The sequence below is a fragment of the Balaenoptera musculus genome, chromosome 6, assembly GCF_009873245.2.
Source record: "Balaenoptera musculus isolate JJ_BM4_2016_0621 chromosome 6, mBalMus1.pri.v3, whole genome shotgun sequence".
Taxonomy (NCBI): Eukaryota; Metazoa; Chordata; class Mammalia; order Artiodactyla; family Balaenopteridae; genus Balaenoptera; species Balaenoptera musculus.
Window position 1 is genome coordinate 103148420 of NC_045790.1, and position 13406 is coordinate 103161825.

The following is a 13406-nucleotide window of genomic DNA, read 5'->3' on the forward strand; positions in this document are numbered from 1 at the left end:
TGTAGAAGGGGCAGGCAGAACCCAGAGAGCCCTACTTGCCCGGAGTGGCAGTCCACATCCAAGCCCCGTCCCTCAGGGAAAGCAAATCTGAATCTCAGTGTGAACCAAGCACCGTAGGAAAAGGGAACTCTGCAGGGAAAGGCAGAAAAACCTACGATGCTGCCCCAGAGCAGATGGACTGGGGGCATCGGCTGCTCCCTGGGGTTGCTGGGCACCAGAGAAGGCCTCCAGCTGCACCCAGAGTCAGTAGTAGAGGGAAGGTCCCGGCCCATCTCCACCTTGCCCTGGAGGGGGACGACCTTGTGGAGGAGGGCAGTGAGATGCAGAAGAAGATGCGGATTGGGTTTATCTGTTCCTACTTCTGCCCGGAACCTCCCAGGGAAGAGGAGGCTGGATTCAGTCATCTCAGCCTCAAGGGGAACAGGGAACAGAGAAGGGGTGAGGATGACTCCCTCGGACAGCGCAGCGCTGGTGGCCTCTCCCCTGGGGACATGGAGGTGTGGGCCTCACCATCTCCCTCCACTCCTCAGGGACCCAGGGAGGGTCCTGAACCCCGCCTGGCCTCAGTGTTCTCACCTGCAAAGGGAGGAGACTCCAACACCTGTTTCCACCAGCCGCTGTGAGTCTCAAAGTGGGGCTGCAGACAGATGCTGTTTGTTCCTCCACAAGAGGGACAGAAATTGAGAGTTATTCACGTTTACGGTATTTTACCAAAGGACCGGTCCACGGGAGACCAGAAATAAAGGAAGAAAGAAGGGACCGGTCTTTTACCTCACTGTCCTAAGATGTAAAACATGATGCAGGAGACACGTAGGGTCCCTGTTCTGCCTCCCTCCTAGGGCTGCCCCACTTGGCTCCAGTGGGCTCTGTGTTCCAGGTGGAGCTATGGGCGCCCATCCTGCTGGAACGACTCACCCAGGCAGACTTCCCTCCTTCACCCTAGAGCATTTCACCCAGCTGCAAATGCCACAGGCCTCAAAATATCTGCTGCCCCTGAACAGGCAAGGCCTGGCTCTCTCTCTGCACAGCCCAGAAGGCTGGGCTGGATGGGGCCAGTCATGGCAGCTGAAGGGAAGCCATGTTGCACTCAGTGTTGAAAGCTGTTCTCGGAGGAAAAGAGTAAAACCGACGGTCCTAACAACCAGTGCACTGGCTTTTCCCCTTGAGGATGCTCAGTTGAGAATCCCTGTTTGGCTGCACTGTGGGGAAGGGACGCCTTTATCAGGTACAGAGACTTTTTAGAGCTGAAGGGAACCCTAGGGGTCTCTGCTCAAACTCTTTTCTTTTACAGATGAAGAGGCTCAAGGAAACATGCACCCTTTTGGGATTAACATACACACACTGCTGTATGTAAAACAGAAAACCGACAAGGACCTGCTGAATAGCACAGGGAACTATATGCAGTATCTTGCAACAACTTATAAGGAAAAAGAACATATATATATATCTGAATCACTTTGCTGTACACCTGAAACTAACACAATTGTAAATCAACTATACTTCAATTAAAAAAAAAAAAAAGATGCACTTCATAGCAGAGGCAGGATTTGAACCCTCGAAGGGTCCTAGCCCTATCTCTGCTCGTGCAGTTGATCCATGGTTATTGAGGGTCAACTACACACATGCAGTGTTCTAAGCACTGGGGATTTGGCGACGAACCACCCAGGAAAGTCTTCTGTTCTCACAGAACTCACATTCTAGTTGGTAAACAAATACACAAAATCAATAATTATAATTAACAAGTCATTAAAGACATAATTTCAGGTGGGGAAAAGGGTAATAAAGCCAATAAAAAGGCTGGCATGTTAGAGGCTGCCTGAGGGTAGGGGAAGCTGCTGTTTGGGGAGATGGCCTACTTTCACTGGGTCCTCTGGGGTCCCCAAGGACCTCCCAAGCCAGTTGCATCCTGGAGCTGGCTCATGCTGGCTTGCAAGAGCCAGTTGTTAAATTTTCAGGAACTTGGCGAGCAAGTTGTTAAACACAGCCATTATTAAAAATTAAATTCTATAAACTCACAACTAAGTGAATTACAGTAAGATCAAAGGTAATCATCAAAACTCATCACTTCCTAATTGTTTTACTACATGCTGTACCCTTGAGGTTATTTACGTCTGCTGTAGCTAGACACAGTGGAAAGTACTCTACAGCAGCACACTCCCAGTTCCTCCAGTGGTGGCTTGAAACTGGTCACAGTGGAAATATTTATACTATGGGAATTGGCAAATACCATGTATCAGGGCTTTCTTTTTTCTTTTTTTCTTTTTTTGGCCTGGCCATGCGGCTTGCAGGAATCTTAGTTCCCTGACCAGGGATCAAACCTGTGCCCCCTGCAGTGGAAGCGTACAGTCCTAACCACGGGACCACCAGGGAAGTCCCTGGGCTGGTCATGAAACATTTACCAGCATACCACGGGCTCCAGCTCTAATCCAGGCCTTCTGTGTTTGTGGGAGTCTGTTTTTCTGGAGAGAGTGTACGGTGGTACAGCCCAACCCTCCTGGGGCTGTGTGTGAGCGCGGTGGCTACAGTCCTGTGGCCATGAACTTCCCTCTTCCTTTTTTAAGGCTTCCACAACGAGGAAGTGAGTCTGGGATCTCTAAACAGATCTGTCAATTCCTGCAAAAGAACTGCTCTCTTCAACAGTATTTAACGAGGGTCTGTAAGATGGTGATTCATTCATTCCTCTGGTTTATTTTTGATAAGTTAAATCCTATCCTAAGTATACTGGGGAGGTAAAAATTTAAAGGAACACCCTGCAGAGAATCTGTTTGTGTAACTGTGTGTGGTCACTTCTGAATTCCTCTAGATTTTCGTACGTTGGGTTTCTTCCTTCGAGAACATAACTGTTCTGATAACGGCGGAGTGAAGTTACTATTCTACCAATAATAATGATAACAGTAGCTGCCATTTACTAGCACCATGTCAGGCACTAGACACATAGGTTATCTCTTACATCCACACCAACCCATTTTACACATGAGAATGTTGAGGTTCAGGGGTTCAATAACTTGACTAAGGCCAGGCTGCCCCTCTGGAAGTTCCCCAGAACACTTTTCCCTCCCATAGCTGTGGTCCTGTGACTCTCCTTAGACCTGCAGGATTCTGTGACACTACTGGACCCCCTATCTCTGGTGACTTTGGAGGATTTTGTGACTTCTCAGCTTAGCGTCAGGAACCCTCTTCCACCACCAGAGGAGAACAAACCAAACACTCGCCCTGGTCATTCATCTGCACCTGGAATGCAGGAGAGTGACCCAGGCCTGGTCACTTAGCAGCTTTGCGTCATAAAGAAGTAGCGCTAAGGTTCAGATGGCAGTGAAATGTTACAGCAGCTCCAGTGGCAGCAAAAGTTACAATTAGCTCCTGTTGGGAGACCCTCACTGTGCTGTCTGATGTCCAACCTCTACTGGTTCTGCGCAGCTTGCTTTTCCAGCTTCCCCAGGGATACTGTGAGCAACAACGAAAAATTCTTCCCATGCATGCCTCCTCTGCCTCAGTGAGCTATAATCTCCCTTGGCTGCTTGCAGCCATGACTTCTGACCGGTACCTCTTCTCAGGTGCTTCTTAACATACCAGCCGCAAACATTTACTAAGCCTTTTCATGCCAGGGAATGAATTCCTAAGCACTCAATTTGCACATGAGAATATTAATTCCCCCTTCCTCTGCACAGCTCTGGTTAACATATGAAAATAGAGTTTGCGATAAAAATACCAATCTACAGACAACCATCGATCAACCGAGAGCAAATCCAGACCCAGTCCCTGCTCTCCGGGAGCCATATTCCCCTTAAAGAAAACCCCGCCCTTGATTTTGCAAAGTGTCTTGTCGTTCCCCACGGATGCCAGGCAAGTTCCTCTCAGAGACAGCTGGCCGGCCACTTGAGGGCTCGTGGTTTCCCTGACGGAGGAGAAAGGACAGCTGCGCTTCTGCACGCAGATGTGACCAAACACAACCTCACCCCGCTGGGCAGCTGACCCATTGCCCCAGGCTCGCTCCCTCCTCGGTGTCGCTCCAGACACCAGGGCCATCTGGATTCTGGAACAGCCATGGGGAAGATCAGGATGATTGCTTCTCAGAGCCTCTTCCCTGTGCCTGAAATACTCTTCCCTCTTCAGCCTCTAACTCCTGCAGGCTGCAGTTTGAAGGTCACTTCCTCAGGGAAGCCCTTCCTGACTACTTGCCCCGACAGCTACAGGCCCCTGTGACCCTCCACCCTGTACTTCTCCTTCTTGGCTCTCTCTGTGCACTTGCTTGTTTAATGACTGTCTCCCAAGCTAAATTCTACCTCTGCACAGGCAGGGATTGTCCCTCTCTGTTCACTGCTAATCTCAGGTGTCTAGCAGGGCACATAGCAGACGCTCAATAAATTCTGGATGCTTTAACAATGAGTGAATGAAGTTCTGGCAGCTCAATGAATGTTGAATGAATATGTGATTCAAAGCACGAGTCTTGGCAAGAGGTGTATCTTTTAGAACCACAGTTCCTGGTACCCAAACTCACAAATGGGGGCTCAAAATTTGATCCCTCTGCCCAAAGCAGCTGCTTCTCCCTCGCACATTTTTAGTTTGAATGTTCATTTCCTGTCGGTTTGGACTTGTCTGCGTTTTGTTTAACAGCAGATATTGCTCAGAGAGAAGTTTGCCAGATCATAGCCTTCTATCATTTTGTTGACAGAGAAACTGAGGCTCCGACAGCTCCTGCTGCTGGCAGCACCAGCTTCAGTGGGGCGAGACCAGCTCACCTTCAGCCCAAAGCTCTTTTTAGTGTCCCTCCCACCCCCCCATATGGGGCCAAGTCCAGGGCACGTGAAGCAAGTCTACAGAAGACAAGAACACCCAGACTGGGATGGAGTTTGAAACTTTTTTTTTTTAACTTTTTTTTTTTTTTTTTTTCAACTTTTGGGTTTATTTATTTATTTATTTTTGGCTGTGTTGGGTCTTCGTTTCTGTGCGAGGGCTTTCTCTAGTTGCGGCAAGCGGGGGCCACTCTTCATCGCGGGAAACTTTTATTAAGAACTAATCATAAGGGACTTCCCTGGTGGTCCAGACTCCGCGCTCCCAATGCAGGGGGCCCGGGTTCGATCCCTGGTCGGGGAACTAGATCCCACACGCATGCTGCAGCTAAGACTTCGCACGCTGCCACTAAGAGTCTGCATGCCACAGCTAAGACCCGGCACAGCCAAATAAATAAATAAATAAAACTAATTACAAGACCTTACCGCTCTCCAACCTCTTGCAGCTGCTACTTTTCACTCTCTCTGGCTAATTTCGGGCTGAGCCAGGCAGGAGCCCTCAGCTGGGCTGGGCATGGATCTGTGCCCCAGCACCCTGGCCCCCCTTCAGAATCACCTTCACTCCCCCTGCCCGCAGCCCACCAGAGTCTCCAAGCCAAACTAGGTTTGGAGTCAAGATTGGGCTTTCATGCCTCAGTTCTGCCACTTCGTTCTTGAGAGACTTTGGCCAAAAGATCAAAACTCTAAGCCTCAGTTTCCCCACATGTAAAATGGGGAATAATTCCTGCTTTGCCGATTTCACAGGGCTTCTGTGAGCCTCAAGCAAGGTGGATATACGATCTCACTTGTCTAACTGTCCACTAGTGTAGGGACCTCTAGTAAGAACAACTCTACAGTATTTTTCCGTTCCCTCCACGGTCTTGCGATAAACCCACAGCCAGCCGACCTCTTCCAGGGCCCAATCCTCTATCCATCCTCTCAGCCATGCAACCCTCTTGACCACATCCTTCTAGAAATCCTTTCTCCCTCTGCCTTCCCAGATGTGCTCCTTCTGTCTCAGATCACTCACTCTTCAGTTAGGACCTGGCCTCGCCACCTCTCCTTTAGGAGACTCTGTTTGGCAATAAAGTCAGAGCCCAAGTCCTGGCAAGAGCTGCAGCCTGACCGTAGGCAGCTGAGGTCTGTGGCCTCCACGCCAGGGTTGAGACAAGGTGAGCAGATTAGTTCCTTGGCTGGAGATTTCGATGACATATTTTTACTTCCCCTTTTTAGAATGGCAAGGACTTTTATTTATTTATTTATTTAGATTTTTTTTGATGTGGACCATTTTCAAAGTCTTTATTGAATTTGTTACAGTATTGCTTCTGTTTTCTTTTTTTTTCTTCTTATTGCTTCTGTTTTATGTTTTGGTTTTTTGGCCGTGAGGCATGTGGGATCTTAGCTCCCCAACCAGGGATCAAACCCGCACCCTCTGCATTGGAAGGCGAAGTCTTAACCACTGGACTGCCAGGGAAGTCCCTGCAAGGACTTTTATAAATAATTCTGAGTTAAGTATACTAAATGATGACCCCTTTGCCGTCAGTCCACAGTCCAAATGTACATTACTTTTTGATTTCCCAGACTGGCCTACATGTCCTCCCTCTCACAGGACTGAGGGTGAAGCTTTTATCAGCAGACCTTTCAGCCCAGGCTGAGAGGGGAGGTATTTTGCCCTGGGTCTGACAGGCATTAAGGGTGCAAACTCAGGCAGTGGGCCTCCAGAGGCCACTCTTAGCCAGCAGTGTGGGTCAGGTAAAGAGCACTGTGGTCATGTGCACGGTGTGCTCCAGCAGCTTATAGTCAAGGAGCGGAGGAATGATGACATGCGACAGAAGGTATCTGGGGTGTGTACTGCAGGATGCCCAGAGACCTGGGGGGAGGAAGGGGAATGCCTAATTCATGGGGGGCAGGATGAAGAGATTGCCATCTCAGAGAGGGTGATGGTTAAGCTGGGTCTTGAGGGATGAGTGGGAGTCTGTGAGTAGGTTTGTGGGGCTCTTGAAGGATGAGTAGGAGTCTGTGAGTGGGCTTGCGGGGGAGGCGGGGAGGGTGTTCTAAGCAGAGGGAGCAGCATGGGGAAAAGCCCAGAGCGGGTTTCAGGAATTGCAGTGGTTCCCTCAGGCTGGAGCAGAAGTTCCAAGGGGTGGGGTGGTGAGGGATGAGAATTTCAAAGACCTTGGATGTCACCTAAAGGGATATGTGCTTTATCCTGAGAGCAGAGGGGAGCCTTGGAAAGATGGAAAATGCCAATCAATTTGGTGTCTAGAAAGTGGACTTGGGCTGCAGGGAGAGGGTGTGCGGGAGGGTGCGAGTCTGGAGCAGAGAACAGGGAGCACACAGCAGCAGGGTCCGGGTTGAAAGAGCTGCACGCCAACTCAGCAGGGGCAGTTGGGTTGGGGGCGGGGGGGATGACGATGCTTAGAGGGATATAGAGACTTGAAAGGCCATTGCCATGCTTGAGGAAAGGGGAACAATGGTACCAAAGAGCAGTGTGATGGGGATTAGTTTGGAGAGATAAAGATAGGTGGGGACCTGTGTGAGGGAGTTTCTAACAAATATATGTGGTCAACTGGATTGCTGTTCCCAAGTATCCACTCCAGGCCAATAGGTAGAGGACATATATCTCTGTCCCATTGACTTTGGACTTGGTCATATGACTGGCTTTGACCAAAGGAATATGGGTAGAAGTGATCATGAGCCAGTTCAGAGACTTTAAGAAGCATCACATCATCTCTTTCTTCCTCCAGCTCTCACCATAAAATAACATATACCAGGTAGAAGCAGCAGCTTCAGCCTGGGTCCTGGGAGGAGAAGATACAGGGAGCAGATATTCTGTCTGGCTGACACCCAGAGCAGACCTACAAAACCATGCAGTTGCAACTGCCCTCCAGTTGATGTGTAGTGTGAGTAATAAATAAACCTTTTTGGTCATAAACTACGAGTTGGGGGGATGTTTGTTATACAGCAAAAGCTAACTGATATACACTATATATATGAGATGAGAAGGAAGCAGGTGGTGAAGAACCTCACACCTCATGATTAGGAGTTGTCCACATGGAGAGTCAACAGAGAATTTTGTAGTTGATGAAGCTTCTCCATCTTTTTTCAAAGCCAACCCTCCCCACTCCCTCCTACTCCTCCCAGCACCTTGCTGTATTGGCCACCCCTTCCCTCTCCTGGACTAAATCCTTCACCTGAGCCTACATCTCACTTATCTTTTCCATCCTAAAATCCTTTTCTTCACTGTCTTCCTCCAACTATAGCTCAATCCCTCCTCTGACTTTCTCAAACAAACTTCTTCAAAGAGTTGACTCTACTCACCATCTCCAGTTCTTTCTCTTTCACCTACCAGCAACCTATCTTACCTGCCCTCCACTCCACCAAAACCACTCGCAGTATATTTCAGTAATCTCCTAATTGCCCAGTGCAATCCAGTCCTTATCTTCCTAGACTGCTCCACACCATTTAGCTTGGAACTAAATTCAGTATCTCCCTGCCCAACCTCAGACATTCCTCTTTCCATATTCTCTCAGCTAGTGGCACCATCCAATGACCCACGACAAAAAGCCAACAGGAGATAATGAATTCTGTTCTGGATTTGTCCAGTCTGCAGTGCCTTTGAGACATCCAAGAAGAGATACCCAAAAGGCAGTTAAAACATGTGACTTGGGAGCCTACAACAGAGATCTGAACTGGAGATAAAGATGATTGCTATACAGGTAGCATTTAAAGCCATGAGCATGAGTCAGCTTGTGTATTTATAGAGTACAAGAACCAGATCTTTAGATCTCAGTTGATATATAGAGAGCTCTCCCGAGCTCATAAATTCCTGTTCCTAAGGTCACAACTCCAGCCACCATTTGGTTCCTTCCCTCCGGAGTCATGGTCATTGTGGCCTCCACACCACCATCTTATTTCATATTCTTTGCCCCGATCATGTTGTGTTCCTCAAGAACTCTTATAATTCCATCATAAAAACAGAAGGTATAAGACACCACTACCCAGGCACTAAAATGGCTAAAACAAAAAAGACAGACAATACGAAATATTGTCAAGGATGTGGAATAATTATATCTTATACGTTGCTGTGGGGATGTAAAATGGTATACTCTATGACCCAACAATTTCACTTCTAAGTGAAAACAAATGACCACAAAAGATTTCTACGAGAAATAATAGCCCAGGGACTTCCCTGGTGGCACAGTGGTTAAGAATCCGCCTGCCAATGCAGGGGACACGGGTTTGATCCCTGGTCCGGGAAGATCCCACATGCCGCGGAGCAACTAAGCCCGTGCGCTACGACTACTGACCCCACGTGTCTAGAGCCCGTGCTCCGCAACAAGAGAAGACACTGCAGCGAGAAGCCTCAATGAAGAGTAGTCCCTGCTCGACAAAACTAGAGAAAGCCTGCACGCAGCAACGAAGACCCAGTGCAGCCAAAAACAAAAAAGAAAGAAAGAAAGAAATGATAGCCCAGATTGGATATAACCCAAATATTCATCAACAGGAGAATAAATATGCAAATGATAGTATATCCATAAAATGGAATACTACTCAGCACTAAAAAGGAACAAACTACTCATATACACAATAACACAGGTGAATTTAACAAACATCACGTTGAGTGAAATAAGCCAGACGTGAAAGAGACACATAGTATGATTCCATTTATGTGAAGTCCAGGAGCAGGCAAAATTAATCAATGGTGAGGAAAATCAGAAAATGGTTGCTTGGAAGGGCAGAAGGAAAATTCATTGGAAATGGGAACTTTCTAAGATGATGCAAATATTTCATATCTCATTTTGGGTGGTGGTTACATAGGTGCAAACAACTTTCAAAACTTGTTGAACCCAATACTTACCATCTGTGGATTTTATCATATGGAAATTATACTTCAGTTAAAAATTAGGAAAAGAGGGCTTCCCTGGTGGCGCAGTGGTTGAGAATCTGCCTGCCAATGCAGGGGACATGGGTTCGAGCCCTGGTCTGGGAAGATCCCACATGCCGCGGAGCAACTGGGCTCATGAGCCACAACTACTGAGCCTGCACGTCTGGAGCCTGTGCTCCTCAACAAGAGAGGCCGCGATAGTGAGAGGCCCGTGCACCGCGATGAAGAGTGGCCCTCGTTCGCTGCAACTAGAGGAAGCCCTCGCACAGAAACGAAGACCCAACACAGCCAAAAATAAATAAATAAATAAAAAATTAAAAAAATTAAAAATTAGGAAAAGAATAATTCTAAAGTGTCTAGAAAATAAAAGCTAAAATAAAGACAATGTACAGGGCAGAAAACACATTCAGTTCAAATATATCAATAATTATATTTACGTTGTGAATGCACTTACATTAATGTCCAGCCTCCCCCTTAACCCAGCCCCCCTTTCAGCCATTCTCCCCTCACTGTTGCCCCCATCTCAATGACATCTGTCCATTAGCCGTTTTCTAGCCATCATGAGAGATGATGTAATGCAAAGAGCAGAAGCCTTAGAGCCAGACAGAGCTGCTTTCAAATCCCGGCTGCAATTTAGGAGCTGAGTGTCCACGAGCAAGTTACTTGGCCTCTCTGCACCTTCATTTCCCCAACTATAAAGGAGGTTGACGATACTTGTTGGGCTGGGCTAAGAAAGGGGCAGTGTGCTGATTAGTTTCTGGGGAACCTAATTCTTTTGACCTCAGCCTGTGAAACCAACTTGCATGTGAAAGGCCCACTGAAGGCCTGGAAAAGCTCAGAGGATGAGACTCCTGGGCTTCTTCTCCCTCAAGGGTAGGGAGGCGGCCCCGGGGCCCTGGAGTGAGGGTCTAGGCTGGTTGGTGCTAAGAGGTGAGCTGGTGGCTCAGAGCCACCAGGGCCAGGAAAAGGTGTTGCTGACCTAGGACTAAGGAGACAGGTTTCCTGGCTAGGCGTGGCCACTGGCGGATCTTGCCCAAATCACTCTGCACACCTCTAGATTTAGTTTCTCCACCAAAGATGGCCAGATCAGACTGGATCTGAAGAATCTGATACCAAAAACAGCCTCTGGGGTTTCCTAATATATAGAAGAGGCAAAGGCAGAACTGAACCGGTTCTGTCTGAAAGAGGGAAGGGAAGGACCAGAGCCCTGCCGCCTAGGCTCCCCTCCCCCACCATGGTGCCCCTTGAGCCAGGACCCTAGGCTTCTCAGGAGCAAAGTTTGAAATCTCCCTGACCAGGTAAACCCTAGGGACTTTTTCAGCTCTGTCTTATTCAGTCATTGCGCACCTGTTACATGTAACAATAACTGGGAATCTGCACCTGCCCCCCAGCCTGGTAGGGGAGGCAAGGTACACCCAGAATTCACTCCGAGCAAGGTAGAAAGTGCTGAGTGTAGCCAAAGAAGCGCAGAAGTACAACAGAATATCCACATCCCCTACGTACACACGCGCGCGCCCACACACACGCACATACACAGCCCCTTGCCACTTGGCATTTCCTTACTCACTGCAGTATCTCTATTTCGTGGTTATGGAAACTGAGGCTCTCCCTGGGAAATGGTTTCCCAGCTAGGAGGCAGCGAGGCCAGGGCTCCCCCAACCCTCACCCCGTACTTCCTGTCCCCTGAGACCCACCTATTTCTAAGTAAATGAAGGAGGCAGCAAGGCCTGCTCAGCGGCCAGAGGGAACGCAAACGACAAGCAGAGCTACAAACGCAGCCGCCGGGGTCTCGGGTCTCTCCTGGGGGAGGAGCGCGCTCGCTGACAGCCTCCGCGCCTCCCTCCCTCCCTGGCCCGCGGGAAGACTGGGGAATCTCAAGTCGCTCTGCTTTCTCTCTTCGCGCGCTGACATTTTTTTCCACTTTACTGTTTCTTGGACGCCTTTCAAGAGTTTGTGCAATCATTCTGTTTAGCTGTTTTTCTGCCATTTTCAAACGCGGAGTGGTGTCCCTTTGAGTGGGAACGTGGTGGTTTGAAGACCTGAAGGGCCCCCTTCGCCTCCCATCACCCCGATGCAGCAGGCCTCGTAGCTGCCAAAGTTACAACGTTTGAAACTTTCCCAGTGCTGGGCGTTGGGTTGATCCTCGTCTCTCTGAGCTCCCCGACCTCTCCCGCTCCGTGCCCCGGCTCTCGGGGGTTCCCGCGCCCCTCACTTCACCCTCCTAGGCTCCCCCTTCCCGGAGGCATCGTCTTCCCATCTGGTCCTGGGCTATGGAACCCTTCCCCCATCCTGCTCCATACACGGGGGCAGAACCCTCTCTCCTTTCGAGACTTCCTCGGTGGTCCAGCCCCGAGCCCCCTGAGCCTGCCCTCTCCCGCCTCCACCTCGCGAACCCCGTGGGAAGCCCACCCCGCGGCCCTTCCGGCCGGAGTCTGGAAGGCTGGGCAGAGGCAGCGACAGGGACAGGATGGGAACAGAGACGGGGTCGGAGTTGGGCGCAGTGGTAGCGACAAGAACAAAAGCGGGGACACAGGCAGGGCAGCAACAGGGCAGGGCCGGCGCGGTGGTCCGTCCTCTCCCCGCGCCGCCCTCACTCGGCGCCCGCCGCCCCGGGCCGGGCCGGGCTCGCGGCCTCTGGGGGGCTCGGGCGGCGCCCCGCGGGACCCACCTGATCCGCAGAAGCTGGGCGCGCTCGGGGCTGGCCTGCGCCTCGGCTCCCGGCCCCGGCGTCGTCCTCGGCTGCCCGAACAGTCGGCGCGCTGCCTCTGCCCGAGCCCGGCTGGGCGTGCCGGGGCGGGGTGTGCCGCCTGCGCTCGGGCCGGCCGGCCGCCGGGCGCTCCTCCGGGGCGGCGGGCAGCGCGCGGCGGGCAGGGGCGCGAGGAAGCGGGTGGGCGCTGGGCAGCGGGCGGCGCGCTCCCCGCTCGGCCCGGCCCGCGGCTGTTTGTGCAGAGAGGGTCCCGCCCCGGACACCGCGGCTGGGAGGCCGGGCGCGCGAGTGCGCGACTGCCGGTGTGCGTGTGTGTCTGGTGGCGGGGAGGCGCAGGGGGTGTTTGTTTCATTTTCACTCAGGCAGAAAAAAGCCTGAAACCAGCAAAAAAAGAAAAGAAAATCCCTGGTGACGGTGGCTGGGCCTCTTTGCCTTCCCGGGCTTGCACGTGGTGGGGGAGGGGTGGCGGGGACCCGGAGCATCGGAGGGCGGGGTGGGGTCTGTCTCCCCGTACCGCAGGGAGGGGCCCCGGTGCCCTGGCGCCCGGCCAAACACGTGGGGAGCGGAGAGCCTGGGAGGTCTGATCCACCATTTGTTTCCTGGGGAAGGAAGGGCGCAGAGGTAGACAGCGACAGGCCTGCGGGCTGGAGCTGCTCTCGCGGGAGCCCCCCACCCCTCCAGCCAAGTTCTGAGCTCCCCACGACCCAAGTCCTCCAAGTCCTGAGCTCCGGACTGGAGGGGCTGGTCACTGGGCACCTAGCGCGGCCCCTGCCCGGGTTTGTTCTCAGACTTAGTGGTCTTTAGGCCCAGAGCTTCTCAAACAGAACTCTACACACGCCCTGGGGTTCTCTACTACAATTATTTTAGAAGGGAAATAAAGAAAAAAAAAAATCTATTTCAGAGTTTGTGCTTCTGTGGCCAGTATGACAACGATTCACTTTGGTGAGTTGATGCAGGTACATCGGCTCACTTAGTCCTACACTGGTAACCATGACTGTCACCTCACTTCTTGGGATCCCAGACCATCTATTTTGCTGGTGCA

General features: G+C 50.9%; 1 protein-coding gene across 2 annotated transcripts in view; it reads right to left on the reverse strand.

Annotated features, from left to right (window-relative positions):
• Positions 1 to 12637, reverse strand: part of GGTA1 (glycoprotein alpha-galactosyltransferase 1 (inactive)) — a 64490-nt gene extending 51853 nt beyond the window's left edge. Inside the window, exon 1 of one of the 2 annotated variants that reach the window (XM_036855428.1) lies at positions 12326 to 12637. The gene's annotated coding sequence lies outside the window, so the exon portion shown is untranslated. The remainder of the gene's footprint in view (positions 1 to 12325) is intronic. The other variant, XM_036855429.1, reaches the window with a different exon arrangement.
• Positions 12638 to 13406: the final 769 nt, after the last annotated feature.